This window comes from Rattus norvegicus, chromosome 4 (assembly GCF_036323735.1).
Source record: "Rattus norvegicus strain BN/NHsdMcwi chromosome 4, GRCr8, whole genome shotgun sequence".
Classification (NCBI taxonomy): Eukaryota; Metazoa; Chordata; class Mammalia; order Rodentia; family Muridae; genus Rattus; species Rattus norvegicus.
Genome location: NC_086022.1, coordinates 182,761,941 through 182,780,209, shown reverse-complemented (window position 1 = coordinate 182,780,209; position 18,269 = coordinate 182,761,941). Strand labels below are relative to the sequence as shown.

Here is an 18,269-nt window from a genome sequence, read left to right as displayed (position 1 = left end):
GCAAATAAAATTATTAAAAAAATGTTCACAGGTATACATTAATAAAGATGACTATAAACCTTTTTTGAAAAGCTTCACACGCAGTGGTGGCTTTAATACCAGCACACTCAGGAGACAAAGGCAGGCAGATCTCGGTAAGTTTGAGGCCAGCCTGGTCTACAGAGTGAGTTCTAGGATAGCCAGGGCTATGCAGAAAACCCCTGTCATAAAAAACAAACAAACAAAAATAAAAGAGCATCTTGACCGGCTTGCCACCACCACAAGGTTCCTACAATTTAGGCTTTGATCCTTCTGTCCCCTACAGTCACCACACCTACGATGTCACCAGCACTGGGGTTACTATCAGCCAGGGAGCCAGCGGGATTCAGTTATGGACTCTGCATCCAGCTTTCTAACTCAGCAGCAGCAGTTCCCACAGTCAGTTCCACCCCCACACCATGGGGCTCTTTAAGCACAAGGCAGTTCTCCCCTCAGGCTTACTTATGTGTCACTTACTTACTCTGTGTCACATCCCAATTCACACATTAGCCCCACTTTCTGCAGACCTGGCTGCCACGTGAAGGACGACTCTCACACTTTCTAGAGCTAAATTCTTGCTTGATGGCTTCATGGGTAAAGGCGAAAACACCTATGTAGAAGTTTAAAGATATTTACTTCATGTGCATGTATGTGTGTGCCCGAGTGTGAATATATGTGTGCCCGAGTGTGAATATATGCACCATTTGTTTGCAGTGGCCATAAAGGTCAGAGAGGCATCAGGTCAACTGGCCCTAGAGTTATAGGTGTTTGTGAGCCTCTGTGGGTGGCTGGGATCTGAACCTGGGTCCTCCGTAAGAGCAGTAAGTGCTCTTAATTGTCGAGCCACCTCTCTAGCTCCAGGGAGAAAAATTTATCATCTGATTGGGAACTGTTTCTGTCCTTTTCATTTCTTTGCTTTTTTAGCAGAATTGTTGGCTATGATAATACATTTTATTTGTAGACTGTCTCTGCTTAAGTCACAAAATGGAGTGGACACCAAGAAGGATTTTTCCAGGAACTGGAAGACCTGATGTGCTAGCTGGTCATTAACCAAATCTCTAATCCTGACACTGAGACCCAAGTGTCCCTGCTGTTAGATAATGTTCTATCCACCATGAAGAACGGCTTTAATAATCAAATACAGAAATAATCAGGAGAATCAAATAAACAAACAGAAGGGATCATTCCAAGCGGTCCAAGAACAGCATCCTTATTCTGGATACTGCTATTGGGGGCTGCTACTCCTGCCTTGATCTTGAATCAAACACTGTCTAGTAACCAACCTGGAAAAGATGCTATAACTTACATTTTATTTTAGTCTTTAAAGATAAATCGTTCATTTGTATGTCACTGTGTGTTTATATGTATGTGTGGTGTGGTCTGTCCATGTGTATGTGCTTGTCCCTGTGCCTGTGTTTGTGTATGTGTACATTTGTATGGTGCTATCTGCCCATGTGCATGTGTCTGTGTGTATGCACATATGTGTGGTGTCTTCTGTCTGTGTCTATGTGCCTGTGTGTGTCTGTGTGTGCATGTATGCGTGGTGCCTTTTGTCCATGTCCCTGTATGTGTGTGGATGTATATGTGATGCCCTCTATTGTGTATGTACTTGTGTGTGTGCACATGTGTGTGGTACCTTCTATCTATGTGTTATGTGCCTATGTGTATGTCTGTGTGTGTATGTGCATGCATGTATGGTACTTCTGTTTGTGTGTATATGCCTATATGTTTATGTGCATGCATGTATACTTCTGTTTGTGTGTATATGCCTATGAGTGTATGTGCCTATATGTGTTCACATGTATATGTGATGCCTTCTATGTGTCTGTGCCTGTGTGTCTGTGCATGCATGCATATGTTATCTGTGCATATGTGTATATGCTGCCTTCAGAGGGCAGAGGGTGATATTAAGTTCCCTTGTCCATACATATGTTTCTCAGCCTTCACTCAACTATTGGTAGGTGTGAGATCTCATAACGAAACATGATTATCAGGATATTGATTTGGGTTTATAAACTCCATCTACCAAAAAAGACTATTGATTTATGGAATGACACTGGAAAATTGCCACAACCATCACTGTACTGAAAGGTCTTAGTGCCACACGTTTGTAGGTTGTCAGAATTGGTTAGTGATGATTATTAGATACAAATTTACCAACTGTGTCTATCCCAGAGCAAAGACACAGCATTAGTGGCTTTATGTCATGACTGAGATCCCAGGACCTGGGTCATTGCTACATGCCAACAACTGTTCTTGATCTACATGGGAAATTGTATTTCTAAAAACATTACTTCAAAAGTTAGTTGACTGAATGCAAAGGAATACCACTTGGAGAACGAGAAGTCTGTCTTTCTTAACACAAACAGCTGATTACACCTCTGCTAATGAACTGACGATCTCCAGGGAACAGAATAAATAATGAGACACTATTTGGAAATACACAGGTCTTGACAAAGAACTAAATTCTGACAGCTAATGCTAGCAATGCTAATAAATGCTAGTAATTTTCCTTACAAAATTGCCTCCAGGGGACCTCATTTCCCTGTCAGAAAAGATCGAGCCACAGTAGCAGCCATTGTTCTCTGAGAAGGCACAGTGGGTTCTATTGAGGAAATCAAGGGGGCTTTAGGCATTTGTCTTTGAGAGAAGGCACTTACAGATCGGGGGGGGGAATTTCTTCCCATTTGTATTAAGCTGCAGCAGTGGCTTTAGAACAAGAGAAGGAAAGTACAGCAAAGTAGATGGGTGTGGAGGGAGGCTGTCAGAGTCAGAGCTGCTGGGGGACTGCCCAGAGCCTAGTAGCTTAACTTTAACAGAGGAAAACGGTGCTGTTCTCCCCTCTTGAGTACGTTATTTGAGTGTCTACTAAATCGATTTTAGCTTTCTTTTATAATGACGATTAAGAAGGACTCTGTGGTCGCATTTTGCAGTGAATGGAATTGTAAATGCATCTTTTCGGTTGCGCCCATAGACAGGAGTAGGGTTTTTTTCTTACTTAATATTAAGGCCGCTATTGTACCATCTGACCTCTGTCACCCATTGCTTAAGCCTTATTTCTGTGTTTAGATGGGGATGCTATCTACTAGAAACCTTATTTTATTCCTAGGGCAACGGCCTGTTTACCTATCGATGAATGAAAATAAAGAATTTGCTTTCTTTTTTCATTTCTATTACCCTACCTCGAGCAGTTCTCGAACTACGGGGCTAATATGCCTAGTTCTCTTCTAAGGTTTGCTTCCCCCAGGGAAGAGTCCACAGGTCCTGAGGGAAAATGTCAAATGTTATCATTTTTATATGTAGAATATGGATAATGATTTGAAGCATGGTCTCTTCCTCTGTCTCTCGTTCTCTCTTCACATACACACACATCCCTGACACAGTAAATGTGTGTGTGTGTGTGTGTGTGTGTGTGTGTGTGTGTGTGTGTGTGTACAAGATATTCTACAGAGATGTTTGTGCCCCTCTGATTAGGTATCAAACTAGTAAAACAATGGTCACTACGAAATTGGAATATTGGCAGGACTCTTATGCTAGGAGGAGGAAAGGGAAAGGCAGGAGCCCTGGTGTGGTGGGAAGATGGCTTGGCACCCAGAGAGGCATTCCACACAGTGCTGACCATGTCAGACTCTCCCCCTTCCTTCCCTCTCTTCTTCCCTCCCTCCCTCTCTCCTTTCCTCTCCTCCTTCCTCCTTTTCCACCTCTCCCTTCCCTCCCTCCTTCCCTTCGTCTCTCTCCCTCTCTCTGTTACTCTCTCCCTCCCTCCCTTCCACTTCCTCCCTCCTTCTGCCTCCCTCCCTCTGCATGTAAGGTACACCGTGGTCCAAGTGTTGTAGCAGTCAATAAACACAACAGTAGCACAATTTGGAACAGCTCAGGGTAAGGCACTTTACATTGTGGGAGAGTTCTAAGTATGAAGCATCCTGAAGCATTCTAACTGGTCCTTCTGAGGCAATGTAGGATGCCTGGAACTTCTGACTTGGACAGTTCCTCGACACCAAGTGAACTGGATGTGCAGTTCCAGTTCCCTGGAGGAGGAACTCAAGAGTGTTTTGCTATTGACAATACATAACCCCAACTCTGGCATTGCAGAAAACAAAGGATTGATGCTTGTGTACTCTAAGCGTTCTCCACGGACATACACCCCACCTCAGATCTGGGGACTGAACCTACAGCTCATGAGGGCCAGACACGTGCCCTACCACTAAACCATACACTGGCCTTCTTCTTACTGTTCTTTGATATTGGAGCCTCTCTAAGTTGCTCAGGCTGGACTTGGTCACTCTGTAGCCCACACTTTCTTTCTGCCTCAGCCTCCTCAGAACTTGGGATTATGGGTGTGTACTACCAAGCTCAGCTCAGCTCAGCTCATCTGCCCCTCTTTTATCCAAACTCAGGCACTAACATGAAAACATATGCAAAACTGGGTACATTCCACATACACGGACAGGCTGTGTTCCTCTCAACTGAGCACACACTTTTCAGGGGAACAACTGAGAGACTGAATAGACAGTTGGGGGGAAAACATAACAAAATAGAACTCTGATCTACAACCTGCAGCAACGTTCCCGAGAGGCCATCCCTTTATCTACAATGAACGATCAGAAAGCTGTGCTGAGACATCAGGAAGCCAGACTCCTACCAATGGTGATAACTTGGGAAGATAAACAATAACGTCTGCAGTACTTAGCTACCAATTAGTAACTGACAACTCTCCTAATAGGTTCCCCCGCTCCCCCTTAGTGAAGAACCACAGAAGGTCAACAGCGGCCCCAGCCAAGCACACAGGCCTGTGCTTCGGGCTTGACTACCTCCAGGGTCACTGCAGAGGGCAACTTCCCAGAACCACAGTAGGTTTTCTTTTCTACTGTTACCCCTCTCTGCTGCTCTGCTTAGAGTCTGAAAATGAATTCAGCACAGCACTGTGTGGGGGAGGGGGTGATAAGTGCGCACGGACTAGCATGATGCAGAAGACTCGTGTGCACATACTCACTGAACTAGAAAAGGTAACGTTCCCTGCTTGACATTGCTCAGAGGTCAGGAAGAGCTACTAGATCACTGGCTTTGAGAACATGAGGTTTCTGTCTTGGGGATACTTGGGCTGCTGCTGTTACTGACTCATCCAGTTCCAGGGAAAGGCCTCACACCCACAGTAACTTCCCTTCTCGTTTCTCCCAACTTCTCCAGAAATTTTATGTCTGCCCCCGAGTGAGATTCTCACCAGGAGAGGTAATACATGCACCGGAATAGATTGCTAAGTTTCTGACTGCACGTGTGAAGTCCATTGACACCCCACAACTGCCACCTTCAGCTGCCGCAGTGTACACTGGCCCATTCGATTATTTCTCTAGAGAGAAGCCAGAGAAGGAAATAGAGTGTTGGCTCAGGCTCTGCCGCACGCCCCAGGGCACGAAGTATGCCCATCAACTATTTCCCTCTGGACAAGTCACTCCGTGCCGAGGCATCCATCTCCTAAGGGGAGAAAGCATCAGGGCTTACCAGGCCTAGGGCAGGATACACAGTCGGAAAGAGCAGCTGTTCGAGTGGCCAGCGTGTGCCTTGTTTCTCATTTCAAGTGTTTATATCAGAGAAGAGAGAGAGAAAGGTTTTATGTTTTGTACAGCTTGCTGGAGAAATTTCTCAGAATATCACAGGACAGGAAGCATTGAGAGCATCGGGCTACCATAAAATCTGCAACCCCCTCCAGTTGGGAAAATAGAAGAGATGGAGGGGATTGATTGATCCACGTAAGAAATATTTAAAGTCTCCACAAATTATTCCCATGTCTTTCTGAGAAAGTCTTGGAAGCTGGATGTGGATGTGGCCCCCAAAATTACATGAGAACCCACAGGTCCACGTGTAAGACTCTGAAGGACCCCGCCCCTGGTTGGTTTTGACTGGTTAATTAAGTTGGTGGTGGTCAACTGCTGGGCTGGAAGCCAGAGGCAGGACTTAAGGTTTCCTGGGCAAGGAATGGAGGAAGAGCAGAAAGAGAGAGAGCTGGCACGCTGGGAAAGGAGTCAATGCTAGGCCTGAGAGATGCTAGACAGAGAACATAGCCATGATGTAGGTGCTGGGGAGCTCAGCCTGAGAGGGCTGCAGGTCTGGGTCCAGGGCAGTCAAGATGGAATATAGGCTTTAGTAAGTAATAATTCAGGAATATTGGAGGGAGAGCGTTAGCTATGTGGAGCTTTGGAAGTGACCCAGCCGTTGAGCTGTTTAAGGCATATTAAAATAGAAGGATGTGTGTGTGTGTGTGTGTGTGTGTGTGTGTGTGTGTGTGTGTGTGTGTCTTTCATTTGGGGACCTAGAACATTGGCATTGGGGCAGGTATGGAGGAAAACTTTCCACTGCTGCCGCCAGGCTCTATTTGAGTAGCCATATTTGGGTATAGCGACTGTAGCTCCCTATCAAATATAAAACAAATATTCTAATTGCAGGCATATAGTGCAGAACACTCACACAGCTTGCACAGTGTTCTAGGGACACACTTAGTGCAGTGCTCACACGTATAAACATAGACTAGGTACACGCTTGGTGGTAAAGGCCTCCTGTATGGGAAAAAGACTCAATCCAGTAAGAGGTTCAGAGAAACAGAACTCTATTAGTCTACAACCAGCTGTGGCTAGTTATACACCCTGTATAAACCAGATCTTCCTCAGTTTATATAGGGTGAGAACCTTACATAGAGTTTCATATAGAGGCAGTTTTCAGTTTCCCACCCAAATTATTTTTTTGTGCAATTAAGTGAATTCAAAGACACAAAGGAACACAGCTATCCTAAGTAAGCAACTTGCTCTCAAAGCAGCTGACAACCAAAGTCATTTCTTCAAAACATTCAGATAGGAGTTCACTTCTGATAATAGTAAGCAGCTCTAAGGAGTGAGCTTGCAAAAGAAGCAAAACTTAAGTAAACAGCTTCTATCTAAGTCAGAAGTGTAACTGTCTATCTTTCTATATCGTCCAGGAAAAACCTATGAGAAAGCTACCTATCTTAAAGTTATGTTTGAGTAACAGTTGAGACAGGGCCTTGGGCTTAAATTTCTTTTCCTTTTCAGGAACCTGTGCAGTGGGCCTTGGCATACAAGATGCAAAGAGACACACACCTCACTGTGAAGTTAGAACCAGACCTTAAGTAGACAATGGGCAAACAGGGAAAAATGTCCCAAGTCTCAAAAGAGGGACAAGTTCTCAAGAGAAGACATTCAAAAGGCCAGAGGCACAGGAGGAAACTGTCCACCATTGCTGGTCAGCAGAGAAATGCAAAAGTCAGAATCACAAGATAGAACCTGAGTCCAGTGAAGAACTGTTACATAAACACTACGGATGACAAGGGCTCACAAAGATGTGGAGGAAAGAGAGTCGCTGTGGAAGACGGCATGGGTGCTTAGGAAAATGCTAAAGCAGACCGATCACAGGATCAGCAAGTCTAGCTGGGTTTATATCCAAGGGAAATGAGGTCTTCTGCACTCTGGCATTCTCTGCAGTAGCTCCCAGTAGTCAGGAAACGAAAGCAACCGTTTACCCTGAGTTTGCAATTTAAAGGTGAGACAACACGTAAGGGGGTAGTAAGTCCAAAAAGGATGGAATTGTCTCACTTGACACACTATAGGTGGGGCTAGATATCATTAAGTCAGTCAGGCATTAGAGGCTGCATGCTCCCACTATATGTGGGATCCAGCAATAGGGAGCATTTAAGGGAGGTCAGAAGAAGCTAAAGAGACTGGGAAGGCTAGGGGTGGGGAGGAGGTTGGTCAGTGGTACCACGTTGGAGTCAGATAGGAGTAAGAAGTTCTGGGGGGTAAGATTAGAGAGCTGGCGACTTGTTGATAAGCACAGACTGTATCTCACGAATGGCAGGAGGAGGAGTTTGGAGAGCCCTCAAGATCACTTGAAGAGATAAATGTTTGACCAGCTTAAAGCAGCATGTAGGAGGAGCATGTATATAACATCCCATGAGAAAGTTTAGTGATTTTTGAAAGAATTAGCACTGGAGAGTTGCCTCAGTGTGTGAACAGCTTGCTTTGTGAGTGGGAAGACCCGAGTTCAGATCCCAATCATCCAAGTAAGAAGCCAGGCACGGAGAGGTGCCTGCAAACTCACGGCTGGGAGAGGGGAAGCAGTGCTCCCTGGAGTCTGTAGGCCAGCCAGTCTGACCTGGATCAGTGAGCTCCAGGTTCAGTAAGAGACCCTTTCTTAAAAAAAAAAAAATAAGTGAACATACCTGATATACCTGATGCCCAGCCTTCGCATGAGCATGTACACACATGCACCAGCATACAGACATGCCACACGTATAAAAATGCATTTGTGTAAACACCACACACACACACACACACACACACACACACACACACAGTTAAATAATTACAATCAGACAGTGACATTTCTAGCACTTTAAATGAATGTAGATTTTAGATCCATGGTAATCGTATTTTAGTTACCATTTAAAAAACATCATGCGTATAAGGGATGTGCAGCATGTGTGTGCCCTCAGAAGCCAGAGAGGGCATTGGATCCCCCAGGAATTGAGTTACAGACAGTTGTGAGCTGCCGTGGGTTCTGGGAATTGAACCAAGGTCTTCTGTAAGAGCAGCTGGTGCTCTAACCACTGATCCACCTCTCCAGCCCTGCTGTCTTCCCAACAGTGGATGGCTAATACACATCCTACCTAGTTTCATTCCAAAGAAGAGCTAGGGCTCCTGAGGACAAGGGAGAAGATGTCTCTAAGGGACAAGTTAATTCCTCCAGAAGAACCCAGTGCTGGATATAAAGTGACTAGACAGTAAGACACGATCTTAATTGAAATCATCCCTGTCCTGTGGTGCACATACAATCTGTTACCACACACCTCCCGGAACACATTTCTGTCAGTGGGACTCTTGGGAAACATCAGAGTCTGTCATGAGAAGTGGGGAGGAAATCAGCAGCGGGAGGAAGGACCTTGCAGAAGAAGAATTCAGAGGGAGACAAGACACCTCCAGAACCCCCTGGAATGTGGAGACAAATTCTCCCCAGAATGTATGGGTCTGGCCTATGTTGCATATTAGAGGATGATCACATCTGAGATTGCTCTGCTGCTGTGGCTCGCTCTCTCTCTCTCTCTCTCTCTGTCTCTCCCTGTCTCTCTCTGTCTCTCTCTGTCTCTCTGTCTCTCTCTCTGTCTCTCTCTCTTTCTCTCTCTCTCCTCTCTCTGTCTCTCTCTGTATCTCTCTGTCTCTCCCTCTCTTCTCTCTGTCTCTGTCTGTCTCTGTCTCTGTCTCTGTCTGTCTCTGTCTCTCTCTTCTCTCTGTCTCTCTCTCTCCTCTCTCTGTCTCTCCCTCTCTTCTCCTTGTCTCTCCCTGTCTCTCTCTGTCTCTCTGTCTCTATCTCTGTCTGTCTTTGTGTCTCTCTCTGTCTCTGTCTCTCTCTCCCTCTCTTCTCTCTGTCTCTCTGTCTCTGTCTGTCTCTGTCTCTGTCTCTGTCTCTCTCTCTGTGAGACGTGTGTCTTATCACATGAGAGATGCTGTCTTAGCTCTTCTTCCTGTCACCATGATAAGCTCCGTCAAAAACAACTTAAGCCGGTAAGAGTCCATTTCTGCTCACAGTTCTGGGTTATAGTCCACCAGAGCAGGGGATTCACAGCCATTGAAACAGGGAGATGATCAGATGGCATCCAGAGCCAGGAGCATAGAGAGACGCAAGCTCTGTCCACCCTGAAATGGTCCAGTGTCTCTTGCCAGGGAAAGGATCCACTCGAACCCAAGTCTATGGATATCAATTAAGGTAATCAAGATAGTCTCCCCTAGGCGTGTCCAGGAGCCAGTTCTGCCTGGTGATTCTAGCTTTTGCCAAGTAGATAATGAACAGTAATATCATAGCTGTATATGATGGCAGGAATACAGTATTTAAACTACTTTTGTAAGGATATTCTTAAGGGAAGTCACCCAATGGATATACAGTGACGTGGGTGCAGCCTGGAGTCACTGTGTCATCTATGGTAGGCTTCATCTCAACACTGCATCTGTGGCAGCACAAATATTAAACCAGCAAAAAGGTAGATGGCATATTACTGCTTCTGTGAGAGCAGTCTTTACCCTGGTAGCCTCAGCTCACAGGTTCATATTCAAAGATAGAGACTCAATAGTTTCTTTATGTAGTTCAGGGCCGATTTTTGTGGCTAGTGTTTGTTAAGACAAGATCTCTGGCAGTCCAGGTTGGCTTTGAACTTACTCTGTAATTCAGGATGATACTGAGGTTTGATCCATTTGTCTCTACCTCCAACTTGTTGGGGTCACAGGTGTGTACCATCACAGTCATTTTAGGTCACACTAGGAATCCAATTCTGGGCTTCTGGGCATGCTCAGCAAGCACTCTGCCAACGGACTAGTGTCCTCAGCTCCATCAAAGTAAACTTACCAGTTTCATTTGTGTTAGGAGCTCTTCAGGCGTGAGGTGCTTATTGCCCTTATGAGCCTAGAAGTCCTTTATCATATGAAAGTGCTAAAATGAGGCAGCAAAGAGGTTTCCTTATACATTAGGCTGGGCTCGTGGTCAGTGAAGATCACGGTCAACTTAACTACCTTTGACTAAGGTAATGGCGTGGCTTTGGTTTAATGTGGCTGGCATCTTCTTGCTCTGATTGTCCTGTCTCAGAATTTTAGGCATTTCTGATTTGTAGTTCTCAGACCAGAAAATAAAAACTAAAGTTACCAATAGAACCAGAACCCCTGCTTTTCTTACCTATGCCCCAGTTATCTGGCTCAGGTTATACTTTGGTGGTTCAAGAAATTGAGGCAGTTCTGAACATTATAAAATGTTACTATCATAAAGCAGATGTATCCTACCAGTGAAGCTCTCAGCTAGAAGACTGACTCCCCTCAAGAAAGGCCTCCTCTCTTTTAAACACCGTCTAGAATTAGCTACAATTTTGGAGAAACAATGTTGTTTCTCCTGAGAAGAAAAGTTGCATTTGCTTCACTTGCTCCCTTATACCCACACCTCCCCAGAGGCCCTCCCAAAGCACCATGCTTCCCAGACGAGGCTCTCCTAAAATGCTAATGGGTTCTGGAAGCTCTGGCCTGGTTTTCAGGTTCATTTTAGAGAAAGAAGAATGGTAACTTCTGGAAAGCACACACTCCCTATTGGTTCATTTTCATGCCACAGCTCAGTAATAGTTTTCAAGTGGAGGAATTGTGGGAAAATACTAAGAGATCCTTTCAGAATGCAGAGTGCCTGTGGCTGTGGCATCCCTGTGTGTCCCAGTGAACATATATATGCTGGTATTTTCTAACAGGCCCTTGAGAAATTCCAGCCATTGTTTGCAGCATCAGTGTGACTTAGGGTCTTTGTTTTCCTTCTACCTGATCCTGTTGTCTGGGTCCCTTGGAAACATCTTTCCCAGGTCTTGGACTGTGGCTCACAAATCTAACCATTCATTTGGGAGGCAATTATTACACAGCAGATACAGGATAATGGGAGTGAGGGGAGGTGACTGATTTCTGATATGTAAGGTGGAAACAAAGGCTGCCGTGAGAAACACAATACTCAGAACAGTACTGACAGCAGCTGACAGTGTCTTTGCAGATTATTAGTGTGGCTACACCCACTCCAGGGGAATCACATACTCAACTTAGTGCCATGAAATATACAGGTGCTGGAAGAGTGGCTGACAACACAAGACAGCTCTTGGGGAGAGATGTCCAATAACTATAGTTTGTGAACAGGGCTGTGAGGATACTGTGAGGGGTGGGGGTGTTGTGGAGGAGTTCCTGAAGCAGAGTACACCAAACTGTGTGTGGAGAGTTAAGAAGGCAATAACGGCTGTGATCACGGGTCACTTGAAGAGCAATCTCACCTGGAGGCTGTCTGCCTCTGAAAGGCATCAGGAAGGCAGTAACGTGAGTGTGTGTGATAATTAGAAATCTGGTTAAGTTATAGGTGGTAGACAGAGTAGGTCAGAGAGGTAGAAAATGGAGATGGGGCTAGAAAGAACACGGACATCATGTGCCTCAGTGAAGGTATGGTATGGGAGCAGGGAAGGGAGGCCTTAGCACTCCTCCATAGCTGGGTAAGCAGATGAGTAGCCTAGAGGAGACTGGCTGCACTCTGCCTGAGGAACTCTGAAAAACAGGGGTTTGGGTGTAGCCCCATTGGCAAAAGCACATAAGAGGCAGAGACCAGTGGATCACTGTGAGTTCAAAGGTAGCTGGGTCTATGTGGTGAGTTCCAGTTCAGTCAAGGATATACAGTAAGACCCTGTTTTACAAATGATGAAAGACAGGAAGGATGGAGGCATGAAGGTAAGGAGAAAGAGAAGGGGGAATGAAAGAATGAAGGAAAAAGAAAAGAGTGAAGAAACGAGTCAGCATTCCATATTCTACCCCCTGAGATCTCTTAAGAAATACCAGAGTCATTTTGGAAATTCACACTTTGGCTTGTTTTGTTTTTCCTTCATCAAAAGGATCAAAAAGCAAATTCCCAGGGGGCAGGATGACTGGAGAGTGTGTGAATTACTCTGTCATGGTCAAATAACCAAAGTTAGTTCACGGATGGTTTCTAAAACTTACTCTTTATGGGGTGAGGCATTCTTTTAGAAACATCCTGTACCTGGGGGAGGATTCGGTGGTTAAACTATGAGTTATGCACACATGAAAACTGGTAACCATATCTCCACAAATCAAAGCAAATGCTGGGTGGCTCTGGTGGCACATCTGTAACCCAAGCTTTGAAAGGTGGAAACGGGCATCTCCAGAGTGAGCTGGAAAACTAGACCAACCACACCACCAAGAACTTGGTTTGACTGAGAGACCTTGCCTTAATGAATGAGGTGGATGGTGGAAGGTGGTTCCCAGCATCAACCTCTGGTCTTCATGTACACAAACCCACGCCAACATGCACATGCACATATGGGCAAACACATGCATGTACATGCACATGCACACACACACGGGCAAACACATGCCCACACACAGGCACACACATACATGCATGTGCATGCATACACATATACACACATGTACGTGCATACACTCACACATGCACACATAGGCAAATACACACATGCTTGCGCGCGCACACACACACACACACACAGCACTGTGCTCTAACCACAAAGAAAGTCAAGTGGTAACTACAGACAGACCAACACTGACAGTGCATAGAAGAGGAAAAAGCAAGCCGAAAGCCTTCCATAGTTTCTGTGCACGTTTTGTCCCTGAGATAAATTCTTTCTTTTATGTTTTTCATTCTAGTACTGAATGCTGATAGAGATATCTTCTCTGTGGGGAGATTAGTAACTATTGAGTATTATACCAGATGAATCATTGTAAAAGTAATCATTTTATAGCAGGTTTTCCATAGGAAGTTTTCTGATATTATAATACTTGATAACTCATTCAAAATTTAAATCCTCAAAGTAAATGCAATTCTAAAAGTGCTGTTTTCTAGAAGTTACTGCCCAAATATTTTAAGATTAAAAAGTCCTTTTATTTTCCTTGTTTCATGGAGACAGGATAAATAAAATCAAATGCAGATGTGGGACTATGCAATGACTATGTTGCTGAGATGGTAAATGTGACTAATAAAAACAGTAAGATTTGGGAAAAAACCTACCGAAACCTGCAACCCTGGAAGTTTAATCCCTGGAACCTACTCTACAGAGTTGTCCTCTGCCACATGTGCATGACACATGCAAAGATAAATAATTGAAATAAAAATGTTTGTAAAGAAGCTAATTATTTTTGACCTTAGCAAATCATACCAGTTGTGGTGATTAGTTTTTACTGTCTACTTGACACAATCTGAAGCCACCTGGGAAGAAGGAACCTCAGGTGATGAATTGCCTGGGTCAGACTGGAAGACTGTTTTGGTTAATGACTGATGATTGGCATGGGGTGGCCCAGCTCACTGTGGGCAGCAGCATGCCTAGGTGGAGGGTATGGGCTTATGTACAAAAGCTTAGCTGAACAAGGGTCAGAGAGCAAGGCAATAAACAGTTTGTCCATGGTTTCTGCTTCAAGTTCCTGCCCTGACTCAAGTTCCTCAGTGATGGACTCTGGTGAGAACTGTAGGCAAAATGAGCTTTTCCTCCCTAAGTTGTTTTTGGTCATAGTATTTTATCATAGCCACACAAAGCAAACCAGGGCAACAATAAAATGTATGTGGGCTTGGTCTGTTATTCTGCTCTAGTCTTAAGTCTTCTGCACGCCAGATTTTAATTGTCATGGGAAGCTAAGTTCTTAAGACAGTCTCCCTTGAGTGGAACAGTGCTCACATCCTAGCCAAGGGAATGCTGTTAGGACATTTCTAGTTTAAGAAATGAATCCACTGTTAGACAAAAACTGTCCAGAACAAATGAAAAGTTGTAACATTCCTAGAGACACAATGTTAGAAGAAAAGATAGCACAGAAAACTTGGAGGAAATGCTGTAAACACAAGGTGTTTCAACTCCATTGAGAAGAAAGTTACAGAGTGGATAGAGGAAGACTCTCTGTGGTCTGTGGCCTCCGTGCAGCTCAGTTTTGCTCCCTCCTCCTTCCTTCCTCCCCCTCTCCTCTCCCCAGCCTCTCCCCTTTCTCTCTCACAGTTTAAACTGAAGAAAGTTTTCAGAGCCTATGTTACTAAACTAAGGCAACCACAGAGGTTTTCACTAAGGAAACCAGAGTGACATCTGACTTCTTGGTGCAAATATCTTCAAAAAAAAAAAAGAAAAGAAAAGAAAAAAGAAAAGGAAAAAGGAAGAAAAAAGAAAGAAAAGAAAAAAGGAAAAAGAAAGAAAGAAAAAAGAAAGATAGGAAATAGCAAGGGTGGTTGCACTTACTGAGCTCTTACTATGGTGTAGCAAGGGTGGTTGCACTTACTGAGCTCTTACTATGGCGTAAGCAACATCTCCAACACTGTGCCATTATTTTATCAGACAGTCCTTGCAGTAACTCCAGGAGATGGCAGAAAACGCTGCTTATCCCAGAGGGTTAAAAGACCTTGTGTAAGTCAGACATCAGAGAGAGTAGGACAAAAGGCGAACACTTTCACCTACATGCATGGTTAGTTCGTTTGGAAATGAGAGAAATCAAAATTACTTTTGGAATTGAAGCCAAAGTTGGGCTGGGGATGAGGTACTTTAAAATGACATTTGTGGAACAAAGCTGCAACCCGAATGGTTGAGGGTCTGTCAGGGCTGCTCTTGACTTCTGACATTGGACTTCCTTAGGATGCCCACATCAGCTTTGGTCCTGATACCTTACCAGGTCACTGCAAAGAACAGGGATCTTCATGGATTCTGATAACACCCCCACCTTGAGACAGTGTCCCACAAGAATCAGTGCTATTGAGAGCCCAATGGCTGTCGCCCAGGCTTCAAATTGAATAAACATTCAGTTAATTACTTAGAACACTATGTCACTGGTGTTACCCTGCAAATCAATCTTTGATCAAAACACAGCCCTCACCCCCTGTGTTTGCAGTGACGGCTTAGACGTTTCTGTCCCAGTCTCTTGTGAAGACACATGTGCATAGCGTCCTGCTTGGTCTTCATAATAACCCTGCGAGGCAGGTGTCATCTACATAGGAGAGGGAACAAGCTGACAAGTGGTTGGCCGCACTTCAGTTCTATACACTCAAACATGAGTCACTCCACTCTGCCAATCCTCCTCTGCAGTTTAACCCCGGGACTGAGCTCTTGAGATTACTGGTTACTGCTGGGTTTACTCAATTACCACCATGGTGTGTATAGAACTTGAACATGTCCAACAGAGAGGTAGGGCGGCATATAAGCGGAATTTCCATAGAATCAAAGTCTGTTCTGCTTTCCCCATACCCACGAGAGTAAGAGCAATCAGTCTTCTGAGTACTTCGAATGCCATTAATTAATAAGAAAACCAAAGAACACCACAAAAAATTCCACTGTCAGATACAAGCTGGAATATATAATCTGTGCTCTGGATAGGAGAACTAAGTTCTGACCTTTAATTGATTTTTCTATGCAAATTTAATAAAGCAATCAAATGAAATTGAAATGTAATATTCTTCCCTGGAGCTCTTAAGATCTCTTCTTTAATCTGTGTTTAAACCCCATACGAAACCCCTCAGACTCTAAATATGCCCCAGATGGTGCCAGAAGGAAGCCTTGGTGTAGTACATGTTCTCATAGCAGAACTGAATTTCAGAGAGTAGACAAGAGCTCTCCTCTCCCCGAGGAACCCCTCCCCATCAGCCTGGCATATGGGCATAGCAAACTTTTCCAATTTTGTTTTAATTCAAATGCTTAACCTTCAGCAATTAATTGGCATAGACTTCACAACACAAAATAAATCCAGTGCCCATTTTTCAACCAGTAGAGAACATTGTGGAAATGTTACACAGGAAATTAGCCTTTGATTTTTTTTTAACGAGGTCTGCTGAGCTATGGTGGAAAGCAACAAAATGCGAGATAAGAGGAAGACACCAGGGTGTACCCCCCAGACCCAGCTTGCCTGCAGCAACCTCTGAGCCTCCACATGCTGCTTAGGTTTCTCTTACCTGTCTGCCTTTTTCCCGCTCTGGCTTGTGTTTCTCTGAGACCAGTAGGTGTGGGTAAGGCTGGGTAGAGAACACGGTTGAATTGAAATCACCTCCAAAGAGCCTCTCTCAGCATCCCAGGAACAGCAGCTTTCACCACAAGGCTCCAGAAGAACAGCTCATTGCACCATTATATCCCCTGCCTGAGTTCTAGGTCTTTACCAGTTGAGCTTGGAAGGTTCTGTGGGCTGGGCTTGCCACTGACACCTGCAATCCTCTCTGTATTGTGACACACAGACAATGCCTTCTGGTCCTAGAGTGTTGCCATTGCAGCCCTCAGCATACCCAGGTTTGAGAAACACGGACTTTATATCTTTTTTAGAGATCAGGAACAGAATATGCACTCATCTTGTTAACTTAATCAACCAGGCATTCAGCTAATATAAGGAAGGACTGATAACTGGCCCTCTATCACACACCACACTTTGTAGATAAGGAGTTCCAAATGTGCCAAAATATATAGACATCCAAATTTGCAAACCATTCTCCACTCCATGTCCTGTGTGTTTACTGGGGAAAAGGACACATTTCACACACTCACACCAGCACATTACCTGAGAGCTCTCTCAATCACTAGGGTCTGAGAGTCACTCACATCCTGATGTGCTGCGATTTTAATTTTGAACAGGGTTTGTAATAGCTGTGTGCTTCAGCCTCCTGTAATCCTAAAATGGAGGTAATAGAGTTCCTCTATGTGAATTCTCTGCAAAGATCAAAGGGGTCGATTTCCAGAAATGGATTAGGGCAGGAGGCAGCAAATAATTAGTACACTATCGATATTTAAGTGTGTTTGCCGTCTGCTGAAGTTTATGTGTGGGATTCTACTAAAGGATTTCATTCAGAGGAGCTCAGCAGGTGACAGTCCTCTATAATAGCATAAAACAAAGAGGAAGTTCCTATTCCAGAGTTTGCATCTGTCTGTCTGTCTGTCTGTCTGTCTGTCTGTCTGTCTGTCTGTCTATCTATCTATTTAATTAATCTGATACAGGGTCTATGTATTTAGCCTTAGCTGGCCTAGAATTCACTATGTAGATTAGCCTGGACTTGAACTCACAGAGATCCAACCTTGCTTCTTGCCTCCTGGCTTTTGTAGAGTTTATGAAAAATGAGTGTAACACCTCTTACGTTCTCTGGGTGAGTGTGTGCATGCAGGTGCACCTGTGTTTGCAGGTGTGTGTACAAGCATGTGGAGGCCAGAGGAAAACATTGGCTGTTATTTCTCAGGGACTTTTCACCTCATTTTTTGAGACAATTTCTCTTACTGGCTTGGAACCACTGTTTAGGCTCGGCCAGCTAGCCAGCAAGCTTCAGGGTTCTTCTGCCTCTGCCTTTCAAGGGCTGGAATCACAGTGGAGGCTATCTTGCCCCATTGTGTTTTATGGGTTCTGGGGATTGAACTCAGGTGATGCTGATTTACACAGCCAAAGCATTTACTATGGTCCCAGTCCCACATCTAGCATTCTTAAGTGAGCCTCAGGAATGATTGAATCTTCAAAAACTCTGTCCTTGACCAAACTTCTATCAGGGTCCACTGAACCTAGTCTTAGCAACAAATGTTGCTAGGCTACTCTTGACATCTAAAAACAATTTATTTCCCCACAATATCCTCTTGGATATCTCAAACAGCTTCCTCTGACCAGTGGTCTGTCTTCTCCCTACTTGTTTTTATTTGTATTTGAATTTGGATTCACTCTCACCTATTGTAATAAGTCTTG

General features: G+C 44.4%; 1 protein-coding gene across 3 annotated transcripts in view; it reads right to left on the bottom strand.

Moving 5' to 3' along the window:
- Positions 1 to 18,269, bottom strand: part of Far2 (fatty acyl CoA reductase 2) — a 113,792-nt gene that overhangs the window by 39,081 nt on the left and 56,442 nt on the right. The window contains exon 1 of one of the 3 annotated variants that reach the window (XM_006237697.5): positions 16,516 to 16,784. The gene's annotated coding sequence lies outside the window, so the exon portion shown is untranslated. 3 annotated transcript variants of the gene reach the window in all.